General features: G+C 40.3%; 1 protein-coding gene and 1 long non-coding RNA gene across 28 annotated transcripts in view; one reads left to right on the forward strand and one right to left on the reverse strand.

The window, feature by feature from the left end:
• LOC120298759 overlaps positions 1-1650 on the reverse strand; it is a 39092-nt gene extending 37442 nt beyond the window's left edge. Inside the window, exon 1 of the long non-coding RNA XR_005554204.1 lies at positions 1531-1650. This is a non-coding gene — a long non-coding RNA (uncharacterized LOC120298759). The remainder of the gene's footprint in view (positions 1-1530) is intronic.
• A 485-nt stretch (positions 1651-2135) lies between these two features.
• Positions 2136-12853, forward strand: part of ADGRL3 (adhesion G protein-coupled receptor L3) — a 638839-nt gene continuing 628121 nt past the window's right edge. For 25 of the 27 annotated variants that reach the window (XR_005554203.1, XM_039322771.1, XM_039322772.1 and 22 more), the window contains exon 1: positions 2136-2249. The gene's annotated coding sequence lies outside the window, so the exon portion shown is untranslated. Of the gene's footprint in view, positions 2250-2336; positions 2592-12853 lie in introns of those variants that run through there. The other 2 variants (XM_039322761.1, XM_039322759.1) reach the window with 1 other exon arrangement.

Genomic DNA, 12853 nt, shown 5'->3' on the forward strand with positions numbered 1-12853 from the left:
ACAGAATTAGCTATCCCATTCATTTATTTTCTGTGGAAAAAATAGAGTTTGTGGGTTGAGATGCAATATTCTGTGTATATAGGAAAATGCAAAAATGCAAACCATGGTATAAAGGCATGCCATAGATGTTGCTACAAGTTTGCTTTCAGATAACAAATGCAAAAACAATTGTATTGTACAGGTTACCAAATGCAAAGCTTCGCCATGCGTGAATTGTAAATTCCTCATTTTAAGCTCTTGCCCTCCTGTTTTAAAGAGATGAAAACAACATCCCATGACTAGCTATCACTTCTTGAAAACAATAGGTTATTTTTATAAGTGTTTTTTCCTCAAGTCTCCCATTTCGTTTTGTGTCTTGTTTATAATATCAGTAGTAGATAGTGAAAACTGATACATTGTGGCGAATGATCATATAGCTACAAGAATATGCACACATTTCAGTATCTGTCTGTCTGTCTCACTTCAGTCAAAAGGCTAGCTATTCAATCCTTTTTCCAATCCAAATCTTTTTATTATCGCTGATGTTTGTTTCAGTAATCCTTCACCATTCCCACATGATAACCCAAATTATTTTGTAGTTTTCCTTTCAATATTCATTATGAGAAGAATAGAAAAGGCAATATTCATGGTGCTCAAGGAGAGGACCCAGTATGCTCTAAAGACTATATGCCAATGAATCTTAGATCTGCATTTCATTAACATAAAGCTTCTGATAGTTGCAGCCAGCAACAATTCTCAGAGAAAGGGCTATTATACTTATGTACAGTACAACAATACTGTAAAACCATACAATGAGAAATTAAGATTCTACAAAACCTAGCTACAAAAGATCATTTTTATTTACTGCTGAGCTGCACCAGTCCTGTGAAGAGAGATAGGAATAGGGAGAAGTTGTACATGTGGATTGTTGAAATGTCAACCCCCCCCCTTTTTTAATACAAATGACTTTATAGCCAGGCTATTAGCCTGCCCTCACTTCTCAACCTAATCTGAGTCATAGCACCCGTAGTGCTGCAATTTTTTTTTAATGTTAAGTTGTTTACTCTGGGGAGGTGTGTGTGAGAGTAAGAGGTAACAATACAGGGGGAAAACATTGACAAGGATAAACATGTCTGTGATTCAGACAAGTCCCTGATGCAAGAAGAAAATGGTCTTTTAGGGAAAGGAGGGAAAAATCTGTGTATGCGGGTGGGATGGGGGAGGGGGCGAGAGTGAAGATACCTAAGAGGAGCATTCTCTGGAAATGAAACAGCGGCTCTTTCACGGAATGCCTACAGAGAATGGTAATGTGGGAATGTTCCAAGACTTGAAGGCATCAAAAAGAAAATGACCAAAGGGACGTGGAGTTAGATGGGGAAAGAACCCGTAAATGTTGAAGACGAGAGGTGGAAAAGAAATACAGCTTGCAATTTCCTCCTAATATACTCAACAGTAAGAAAAGCGAAAAAGATAACCGTCCAACAGAGCCGGGGATCTACCGCCACTATTGCCCGAGAAACCAAAGTCGGACGGAGCACATAGCGTTGTTACCTCCTCACCCCTTCCCCGGCTCACTCGAGGGCGCCAAGCTGTAGGTGGAGCTCGCAACTCCAGTTAATCCAGATCCAGGTTTTCCCAGCGCGCCTCTCTCTCTCTCTCTCTCTCTCTTTCCCCTCTCCTCCTCCCCCTCTTGCTCGGTTCTGTGGGGCTTCGATCCGGGGGCTGAGAGCGGCGTTCATTGGGGAGAGGTGCCTTCCTCCATCCCTCCAGGCATCGTAGTCTTGGCTGTCGGCCCACAGCACTTCCGGGGTCTTACTTGTTCTTTGCTACTGTTCCTGAGCCCAGGACGCGAGCGGGAGCGTCGTTTAGGGCTCCGTTAGACCCTCGCTCGCCTGCCCAGCTGTCTCTCGCCCGGGGGAAGGGAAGGGGCGACGCCAGCCCGGGCTCTGGTCGGAGAAGAGCGAGGAGGACCAGGGGCCGCTGGAGTGGAGCGCACCGGCGGCGGGGATGGCGGCGACCGGGGGCTCGCAGTGCCTGGACAGGTGGCGGCGACGGCGCTGCGGCGGCTCTTCTGAGCACTGAGTGGAGCGCAGCCGCAGCGGTGGGGGGCGCGCGCGCGCGCGCTAGGGCGCAAGGCTGGCCGTCGCGGCGAGCGAGGCGGAGGGAGCGAAGGAGTACAGCGCGGCCCGCCGTGCGGGCGGCCTCTCCCTGGATTCTGGCTCGGACGGGCGCGGCGGTGCGGGACTCGCTCCTCTGGACCCTGCGGAAAGGTAACCCAGCTCGCCCCTCCTTTTCTTTGAGCTTTTCTGTCGGTGCCGCCGCCGGTCCCTCCCTCTCTGCCTGCCTGCTGCGGCTCTCCCGCGGGGACTGGCGGTGTTGTGTTCTGTCTTCTTGGGCGTGAAAGGTTGGAGAGTCTACTTCTCGGCGAGGAGCGGTGCCGGGCATCTGCCAGGAGGCTCCCCGGAAAATGGCCCGTAGATGGGCGTTTGGATGCCACCCACGGCAGCAGCGCTGAGAGAGGAGGGGGAGCGAGACGAAGGAGAGTGCTTTGTACTGGGCTGAGCAATGATGCCCCTCTTCCGCTGCAGCAATCTGATCCTCGCTGGCGGCAGGTAACGGCAGCCCCCTTTCTCCGTGAAGGGGTTGCGTGCATGAGCGGGAGGAGGTCAGCTACATAGCTCTGCGGCGGAGCTAATGTGCTAGGAAGCCAGGCGGTGATGCCATGAAAGGATGGCATCGCGCTTTCTTCCCTCCCCTCCCTTCTCCCCTCCCCTCCCCTCCCCGCTCTGTTTGGGTCGCAGGTACGCTGAGAAGCTCCATCTTTTAAAGGCGGGAGAGGCTGGAAGAGGGACTGGTATCTTTTGGCCCGGGTAGCCTTTAAAAGGGGGTAAGGAAAGATCGCCCGATAGACTCGAAGGGAAGCTGTGCTTCTCTCAGTTACTCAGTCTTTGAAGGGTTCTGGTGCCTGCTTTGGGCAATTTAATCCTTCTCTTGATGGGTCTTTTGGAGCCAGAAAACCGTCAATTTGGAGAGGAATTCTTCCCTTCCCTTCCTCCAGTGACTGTTAATGGAGCCTGCTTTACAGCGCCCCAAGTCTTGGCCCTACCTGGTGTTCTCATTAACGGGCGGGAATTCAATGTCGCCAATAGCAACGGTTCAGCTTCTTTTCAAGCCGCCATAAAAATGCGGTGGCCCAGATGTTTAGCTTTTCTTCTCCAGTTGCTAAGACCGGGGACTCTCTATTTTCTTTATTAGAATATGTGAGAATGTTACATTATTTTGCTTTATGTGCAGTTCTTCTATGCAGAAGTTACTGTTTATAAACCTTGAGAAGGGATTGGTAGAAGACAGATGAAAGCTTCCAGCTGTAATTGTCCAGGCATCCTTATCCTACACTTTAATGAATGAAATTTGTCTTTCCTGCCTTTCCTCCAGGAATTTAAGCTATAGTGCATTTTTCCTCATAATAGCAGTGCTGTGAGCCAGGTTGGACTCAGGGTGGACTTAAGCCTAGGGAAGAGTAGCTCCTGTTTTTATTCTTCATACTTCTGCTTTTTCTGCCATTAATTATCCAGGAGAGGTAACTATTTGCTAGTCTCTTCAGATCGACGTCTACACAAGTATTCTACTTTTATTAAGACAAAAAATAATCTGTTCAGGTGTGCCTATAAATTACATTATCTGTTTTTCCTATAAATGCATTCTTCAGATTGGAATTAAAAAGGAAAAACATTTTTCAGGGCCAAGTTGGTGATTATAGAACAGAAGCAAACAATGCCTTTCAATTTTTCTTGTGTTTTTTAAAGGTAAATCAGCTGTTCTTACAATCTTGCATCTACTGTGTTACTATCACTGAGGTGATGCAACCTCTCTCTTGTGGCTTCAGCTGCTGCTGTTTTGTTGTTTGTCATGAGTGTTATTCCTTTTTTAGCTTAGCATACTCAAAGGAACTCTGTTTTGTTGTATCCTGTTAAAGTACAAAGTAAAAAGAAGATTGGTATTCACAACTGATCTACAGCTGTGCAGAGTGCTGTTTTTTATGTATAGGCCTAAATGCACATTCAGACTGAATTTAAAAAATTTGAAATAAAAATATTTCAATTATGAGAATCTATAGAATTTCAGCAGACGTGATCAGAACAATATATTGTGAAACTGAGTAATTTTTGCATTACTCTAGAATGCAGTTGCCTGCAAACTCCTCAGATATATTGATGTAAGGAAATTATAATTTTTTGCAGTTTCTTTACATGGTGGTGTTTCTAACTTTGAGAAATTACCAAGTAGCATTTATCTTCCAAGATAATTTGGTGGTACATCCGGGCCTTCTGAAAGATGAGATTCGATCTATGTCATTTGTTTCCTGACAGCCAGTATTTTAGATTACTTGTATATTGTATAGACTATGATGTCATCTGGAAAATGAACATCAACTTGTATTCTATTGCAATAAAGAACTACCATGTAGCAATTTTAGTTGCCCCCTTTGTGTGCACTGCCTTTGTCCTTGGGTTTGTACAACAAATTATTTGGATATAGCCTGGAATTTACTTAAGTATATTGCCTCTAACCTGGACCTGTAACAAATAAATTTGGAATTAAAGTTTGCATTGTAGGTGTTAAAAAAAGGTGTAAAAATACATCTCTATCTCTCTTTAACATAAAATGTATGCATGGAAAACAACAGCAGAATTGATTCCCTCTGTTGGGAGTTTACAGTTATGATTATTCCAGGGAGCCTTTTGGAGTGCAGAAAGGGAAGAATACATATGCTAACACACAGTTGAGACAGCTCTGGATGTCCTTCCTTCACTCATGTTTGTTATTTATTGACTTATAGTGGGTGAATCTCTGCAGGAAAATGGGAGCTTCTGACAAAGGAATTGTGTTTCTTAAATCTAGCTCTATCTAGCAGTGATAATTTCCTTAGCAATGAAATAGCTTGCTGGTCACTAGAAACCAACATTTTACCATGTTATCGATTCCTTTCTGAGGGGAGAGATTATTTTAGTCTTCCCCAAACTCTTCCTGTTTTTCGACTTCAAATATCTGCCTTAATTCGACTGAAATTAAGATGCTTGTTGTCTAATCTTAGGAACATTTCAGAATTCTTCTGAATTTCTTAATGACCTATTTATATCCATTGCACAATAATGTTTGAAAGACTTCTTTTAATTATGCATAGATTGACATCTATGGGGAAATAATAGGTGTTTTATTTTTGCCAACAATGTATTTCAGAGGTGACCAATTTTTGGCCTAGAATGGTTTGCACAGGCAACTTACAATGTAAGTTTACAGTAATTTAAGAATCGAAAACGTATGTTCACATTCATGTAAATTAAAAACAGAAGAAACATAGTCCTTTAAAAAAGGGTGACTACTAACATGCATTTTGTTTTACATGGCTTTTAAGCTATATATTTTATATAGCTTAAAAGCCATGTAAAACAAAATGCATGTTAGTAGTCAACCTAAAACCAAATGAAGAAGGTAGCATTCTAATCACATCAAAGATAAAGTCTTGTCTTGTATTCCCACTCATTGAGCATGTTTTGGTGATGGGACAGCAAGGGGCTCTTCAGATATTCTAGCCCCAAATCACTTATAGGTAATAGCCAACAGGATGACTTATGCCCAGAGGCTAGTTGGCAATGGCACTGTTGGATTGTGGCCAGCCTGACTTACAAAGATCTTTCATCTCATGAAGTCACATTATTTTGCTTCTCTGAAGCATCATGGCAGAGCCAATCCACTGATAAGGTTTGCATTGCTTTGAGATAAGAGTCTTTGGTCATCAAAAGTAGAAGCCACTTTTGATGAGCAAAGCAATGCTCCAAGACCACTTAATTCTGTTGGTTAAAAGCAAAGTGCTGTAGTGTTTCATATTTCACAAGGTCTTTAAAGGGTGAAGGAACTTCAAATGAAGTACTGTTTCAAAGTTCTGCCCAGTTCTAGCAGCAGCCAGTGTCATTGATACAAAACTATACTGGTTTATTCAATAATGTACAGTATAAGCCAATCTGGCACAACATTTTGCACTAGTTCTAAATCCTGAGCACTCCACAAAAGGTTCCTCCATATCAAGCGATTCTCTCTCCCCCCCCCCCAGTCATTGCCACCATCACCGTATCTGAGTTGCCGGTGAAGCTTCTATCCAGTTGCCCCTTCTTATTCTTCCCCAACCAGAGCCTGGGCTGCCATTGCCCCTCCTCTCTTCCCTGGACGAGAGGCAGCTGGGCTGACACTGACAAGGGAGGGTCTATTGAGTCCTAAGTAATGGGCAAGCAAGACAAGCGATGATTTCAGTTTTGGATTTTTACTGTCAGCTTTCTTTGCTCAATGTTGGATCACGCTTCATAAAAACCTAGATTTTCCACAAACTGGCATTTCTGGAAGAGATAGGAAAAATAAGCTACTGTGGGATAGGGTAAAGAAAACCTGGTCAGCAAAATTACTATTGCTGCCCAAACACATCTGCAGGGATGAGACACAAACTGCAGTGCACATGACTGGGCCATAAATGTACCTCTCTGACTTTTTACTGCTTATTTTTCTCCCTTACCTGCTCTTCTGATTCTCTTCCTTTGTCAGTTGCCTCTCCCATTTCCAAATCAGAGAAGAGCTCATTGCTCTGTTCTGGTATGCCACCCGTCTCATCCCCTTCCAGGCCAATTAGAGTATGTGGGTGGCAAAGTGGAAAAACAGAAGCACATGCTCATTATCTAACTAGAACAGGAGTTGAGATTTGTTGCCATGGGCTCACTGCTTTTTTTGCCTGTGTGATCACTCACTATGCCATCCATCCTGGTGGTTCAGCTGCTTTCCTAAATACAAGACATCATCCTCATGCGGAAAGGGGGGTAGTCTCTCCTTGGACGTATTTGTGACTTAATGCTCTGTTTTGTTCGAGACAAACAATGCCCGAGTTACAGTATCGGGATTTCTGACAATGAAATTTTCAGATTGTTTTTGCAGCAAAAGTTTCAGAATGTATTTTTTTTAGAAAGTTTTATTAGTTTTTAATATACAATACAATCGAAATACAAAAGCAAATAGCGAAAAAGATGGGGAAGGGAAAGGGGAGTAGAGAAGTGAGGTAAGGGAGAAAAAAAGAAAGAAAGAAAAGGCATTGACTTCTGACTTCCTTTGGTGCAATAGAGAATCAACTTCAAACCTCAACTTTTTACTTTTACAAAATATTATAAACTAGCCATTTCAGTAACATCAAATCTATCTAATTGACAAAGCCCAAAATCAAAATTTCACTTTTTTCCATTTTTCCAAAAGTATTTAAATCTTTAAGCAAGAATCAGTGCTGCCTGCATGATGCTGTCTGCACTCCTTAAATCAAAGAGTGTGAAGTTGATTCTTAAAATGTCAATGTGCAATGCATACCTATAGAATCCTGGGCCTCTGATCTTTTAGAGTCTATTAATATTTCTAGTAGCAAGATAAACATCATCATCATGACCACCATCACCACCACAATCACCACAGAATTAACTGGAAGGATTGGAAGTTTCCTTGGAAATTATTTAATTCAATCCTTACACAGTTTAGGAAATCACTATGACATTTCCAAGAGATGACTATCCAACCTCACTTCCAGTAACAGAAACTGTACCCCCTCATTAGGCAAGCTGTCCCATTGTTGAATAGCTTTTATTATTAGGAAATGTTTTCCATAATGTTCAGCCAAAATTTACTTCTTTACAATTCAACCTCATTGTTTCCTCTCCTGTCTTAGGGAACAATTCTGAAATATTTGGCTCCACCTGTTGTATGATAGTCCTCAGATACTCAAAAACAATTATGTCTCCCACCTTCTTTTTGTCGTGGCTAATTATGCCCACTGCTTCATCATAGGCATTTCCTTTTATATTCTTTATCATCTGATTGATCTCCTCTGGACAGTCTTCAGTTTGTCAATGTCCTTCCTAAAATGCAGCGCCCAGAACTGGACATTATTCTATGTCTATTCTATGTCTGAGTGATGTAGAATAAACAGGATAACTGCTTATCTTGAAGTTGGCATTAAACATCTTCCGATGCAGCTCATGATTGTATTTGTTTGTTTTTCAGCTGCATCACATTGTTGGCTCATGTTAAACTTGTGATCTACCAAGCCAATCATATCTTTTTTTTTCATGTACTCCTGCCCTTTGCTGATGTTTCTGGGCTTTCTACCAAAATGAAGTTATATTTGTCCTTATGAGAATGCATTTTTGGGGATTCTGCCCATTTTTCCACGGACAGGCTACTCTCGAATCAACATATTGTTCTATAAGATATTTGCTATTCCTTATTTTTTGCAATCATTTGCAAATTTAATAACAGTGCATTCTAACTTTTCATTCATCTCATTTATAAATTGATTGCACAGTCGGCGCTCCAGACAATGCTCCTATTTCTCTTTAAGTAGCATCTTGAATCCCAAGATGGCATAATTACTTCCCCCATTGATTTTGTCTCTTCAACCAGTTTTTTCCAGTGATCAGGAACCCCTTATCTCCTTTTTAACATTTTGGAAAACTAATTGGTCAGTAACATCGATTAGTTAGCAAGAGTGCCAGATTGGGTTAGCTAGTCATTAAGGCACCAGGCTAAAAACCAGAAGACTGTGAGTTCTGGTTCTGCCTTAAGTATGAAAGCCTGCTGGATGACTTTGGGACAGTCAAGAGAACTATCTCATCTGGGGGTTCAAGATACTAGTGAAAGGAAAATAGGAACATGGTTTAGGACCCTGTACTGTGCAATCCATTTATAAACAAGCTTTCTCTCAGTCTAACCCACCTCACGTGGTTGTTGCGTCAAAAATAGAAGAAGAATTAGGTATGTTCGCTGCCTTGAGTTATTTAAACAAATTATAAAGGTAGAAAAATTAAACCTCCTGAGGAATCCTGGAGTCTTGGCTATGTTAGTTTTCCAACAGATGTCTAGATAGTTAAAATCTCCCACTATGTCTATATTTGTACTCCCTGAAGTTTTTTCTGTCCAGGAGAGGATTGTCCAAATCTTCTCCCTGGCTTTGTCTACAGCACTCCCCCTCACACAAAAAAAATGTTTTTCTTCTCTTTTTATTCTTACTCTAAAGTTTGTTACTGAACTATCACATTCAGGTTCCTGGATAAAGGCATATATATGTGTATTTCCTTCACACATAATGCCTCCCATCTCCCCCTCCCTCCACTTATAGCCTATTCCCTTTTGGTACTCTTCAGTCATTGTGCTGCATGCATGAATTTCTTGATGCAGGATCTAGAAGGCATTACACAATGAAATATATTTCAGTAATGCCTTCTAGATCCTGCTTTAAGATTTCTAATTATTTTTGATTGTTCACTATGGTCTGCATGTGTATAGAGGCTCTGGGATCTTTGGTTCATGCAGCCTAACTGATTCTTCCTGTATTTACATGGACATTATTGCATGCATGTATATCCTTTAAACCAGTGCTTCTCAAATAGTGGGGCGCGCCCCCCAGGGGGGGCGCGAGGCTCCGTAAAGGGGGGCTCGTTTGACCTCGGCAAATACTGTCATATTGGATTTCTAGATTGGATCATCCGACTCACTCGCAAGCGGCAGCCCGACGCGGAGGACAACATGACCGCCAACGCACATGACACATGCAAAGGACCCGATTGGATAGACATGATGCTCTATCCTGATTGGCCAAACCCACCCGTGTGACTTTTAGACCCGGAAATCGGTCCTCTGTACAGAAAAAAAATTTTTACAGTCACGTGGGGGGCGCGAAATGTTTTCTTCTTCCTAGGGGGGCATGACAGAAAATAATTGAGAAGCACTGCTTTAAACTCTTCCCAAACTTGTTCTCACTACTAGACATTGTACTTTTTTTTTTGTCTGTCTTCTTCCATTTCCACAGGAATTTTAGTTTTATTCAGGTTAAATCCTTCTAGATCAGATTTGCAAGAGGCTTTTCAAAAATATTCTCCCTGGTTCTCATTAGTGTACCTCATCTTTTGCCAGACATTTCTCACCTATGTCACATTTTTGTTCGACCCATTAACATAGCCAATTAATCACTTCCAATAGTGTTCTCTTTATGATCTATTATGCTCCCAGCTCCTGCACTCTTCTGCCTATCATTTAATAGTCATTGCAGTGCCTTCAAGGCTGATTCTGGTTGTGTCATTTGTTCCCCCAGGGTCAGTAGTACAGGGGAATGATTAGTGAGCATAAGAAATTTGAGGGAATCCCAAATGTATGCTCCAGAAAGTTTGCACATACATCTCTTGATAAGCTTTCTGGTTGCCAAATCTTCTCAGCTCTCAAGGACTGAATAGGAAGTATCCAATCATCATCACTCATTGCTTCCTCTTCTTCAACACCGGTACAAGAATATTTCACTCTACAGAGTTGTCTTCCTCACTAGCTATCTAATGGCAGTTGCTCTTCATCCAGGGATCCAGAAGTGACATCAGTGAAGAAATTCTGGAATCTGTTGTGAAGTTCCAGAGAATAATAGTTACTCTTGACAGATGTGGGCAGCTTACAGTGATAATCATTGACAGATAAATCTATTTCAAGAAATGTTGCATTTCCTCTGTGATACACCCATGTATGTATTTGTGTATTGTAGATATCCACCCATCTGTAAACTTAGTTCTTGTATTTAAATTAAAACTCATAAATATCCTTAATAATGTGACATGTTATTTGGATGTCTAAATTTTGCATTATGGACAGAATATAGATGAGAAACTTAGTTCTATATGATATTAATGAACATATATCATATATCACATCATATCACAAACTCAGTTAGGAAGTCTGGCAAATATTAAATATGTTTGAAAACATTTACATATCAAATGAATTCATTTCTTGAAAACTAGTAATAGCAACAGGATAGAATGGTTAAAACTGATGTTTTAAATTATAAGTGAATCAAGATTTTAAGCAAAACATAATAAAAATGAACACACGAATTGACATTATAGAGATTCTGATGCATACTCCTTTACATATTTCTATCAGAACTGAAGCCACCAGTGTTTTTAAGAAAAAAAAATTAGTTAAAATGATATTCTCCCCTCCCTTAGAATAGTAATTCTTAAAATACCATTTTTATTTTAGTACTTTAAAATTCTGCAGATGTGAAGCACCATCTTTAATGGGGTTTCTGTCCCTTCTGAATATAAAAAAAAAACTCATGTACTTCTTCTTTTAAAATTTGTTTTTATATCTGAAAATATAATGGATACATGTATTAATTTATCAATTTGTTTAACAGAATAACAACCTTACTTTCCATGAGTGGCTATAGTATAGGTGTTAATTTTCAATTTTGATTTGAAGGATCACCAGCAAACTTGTTTTAAATTACCTCCGTATTATTTGGAAAATTCCCATTTAAATTCTGCCTACTTATCATCAGCTGCATGAAAATAAGTGCATGTTTTATTATTTTTTATATTACAGTACAATATTTTTTATAGTTGAAGTGATGCAGTAAAATGCAGTAATTCTGGATTAATTTATTATGTATAGAAGGATGAACACTGACAAACATTGACTGCTATTTTCACTTAATGTATTTGCAACTTTATAATTTCTTCTCAGATTCTGAGTTGCTACTAGAAATCAAGACTTTTGTATGACATGGATTTGAGAATGGCCTGATGGAACTGATTTATCTTTTGCATGACCTCCCCATTAGCTTCTGTTCCAAGAAGCCATGCCTGCTTTAAGAGCCCTGGGCAGGCTGTGTTTCAGTCAACTGCAAAACTGCATTTCTTTTAGCTGGTTCAATACTTAAGATTGTCATGAAGCGTTTTTTCCAGTGCAGTTGGTTATAGTGACAAAGGGAAGAGCTTTCTCTGTTGCGTCACCAACATCACGATCATTTGGTGCTGCTAAAAAAACTTTTCAGTTGGGTGGTATGATAATACTGTTCTGTTGTATGTGCTGTCTGCTGTACTTGATGATAATTATGGTAATTATTTGTATTTCCTGCTTTTGTATAGTGTCCTCATAAGAGCAAAGAAGATAGTTAAAATGGTTAAGCTGTTTAAATGATACACAGTAGGTGGAAAGAAGAATTTTACTCCGTACCAAGTGCTTTATTTCAAAGATGAAAATAAGTGTGTGTGGTTGTAAGAGGAGTAGAGGTTCATGGTGATCTTTCAGCATTGAACAAATTGCCCAGAATTCCTGGTCAATTTGACGAATCTAAAATTTGACTTCATACTCCAAAGGTAAATGGACATCCTGCAAACTGATCAATGCTTGCCTGTTCTTGGTTATGTTTATATGAGTTTATGGCCATCATTGAGAGAATGTTTGCTTTTCTTCTTTCCAGAATAATTTTTGACTTCTAGTCTACTTCAGCATGGTTCTCAATACAGATAAGAGTCCAATAATTGTTTTGAATTTCAGCAAGGTATAATTGGAATGAAGGGGTAGGAGGTAGGTAGGGCTGACCAGGTTTTGCCACCTACCAAGACTGTCATACTGTAAGACAAAATAAGTAACACTAAAATCAAAGAATATATTCCAAAAGCTTTCAAGTGAAGTGAACCTTACAGAGGAATGGGGAAAAAATTAAGGAAAACCACTTGAGAAATAAATATACTGGGCATGAAGCAAAAGCAAACCACACCCATGTCATACATTTGACAATTAACCAATCTCCATGCTGTTGCCAAGAAAACTGCATAGATGTGCCATATTGTGAAGTTCTGGTTTTTGTAAAACAAGTTATATTCTTGATAGACAAATGTGTTTTAGAAAATTTTGCTAAAGGCTACCTTGGATTTTTAGCACTAAGTATTAGGAAATTATTACAAAATATCTTTATATTATAAAATATAATTTTGTTTGTTGCCTCTTATTATATGGACGTCTT

The sequence above is a fragment of the Crotalus tigris genome, unplaced genomic scaffold, assembly GCF_016545835.1.
Source record: "Crotalus tigris isolate CLP2741 ecotype Arizona unplaced genomic scaffold, ASM1654583v1 scf7180000024124.1850442, whole genome shotgun sequence".
Classification (NCBI taxonomy): Eukaryota; Metazoa; Chordata; class Lepidosauria; order Squamata; family Viperidae; genus Crotalus; species Crotalus tigris.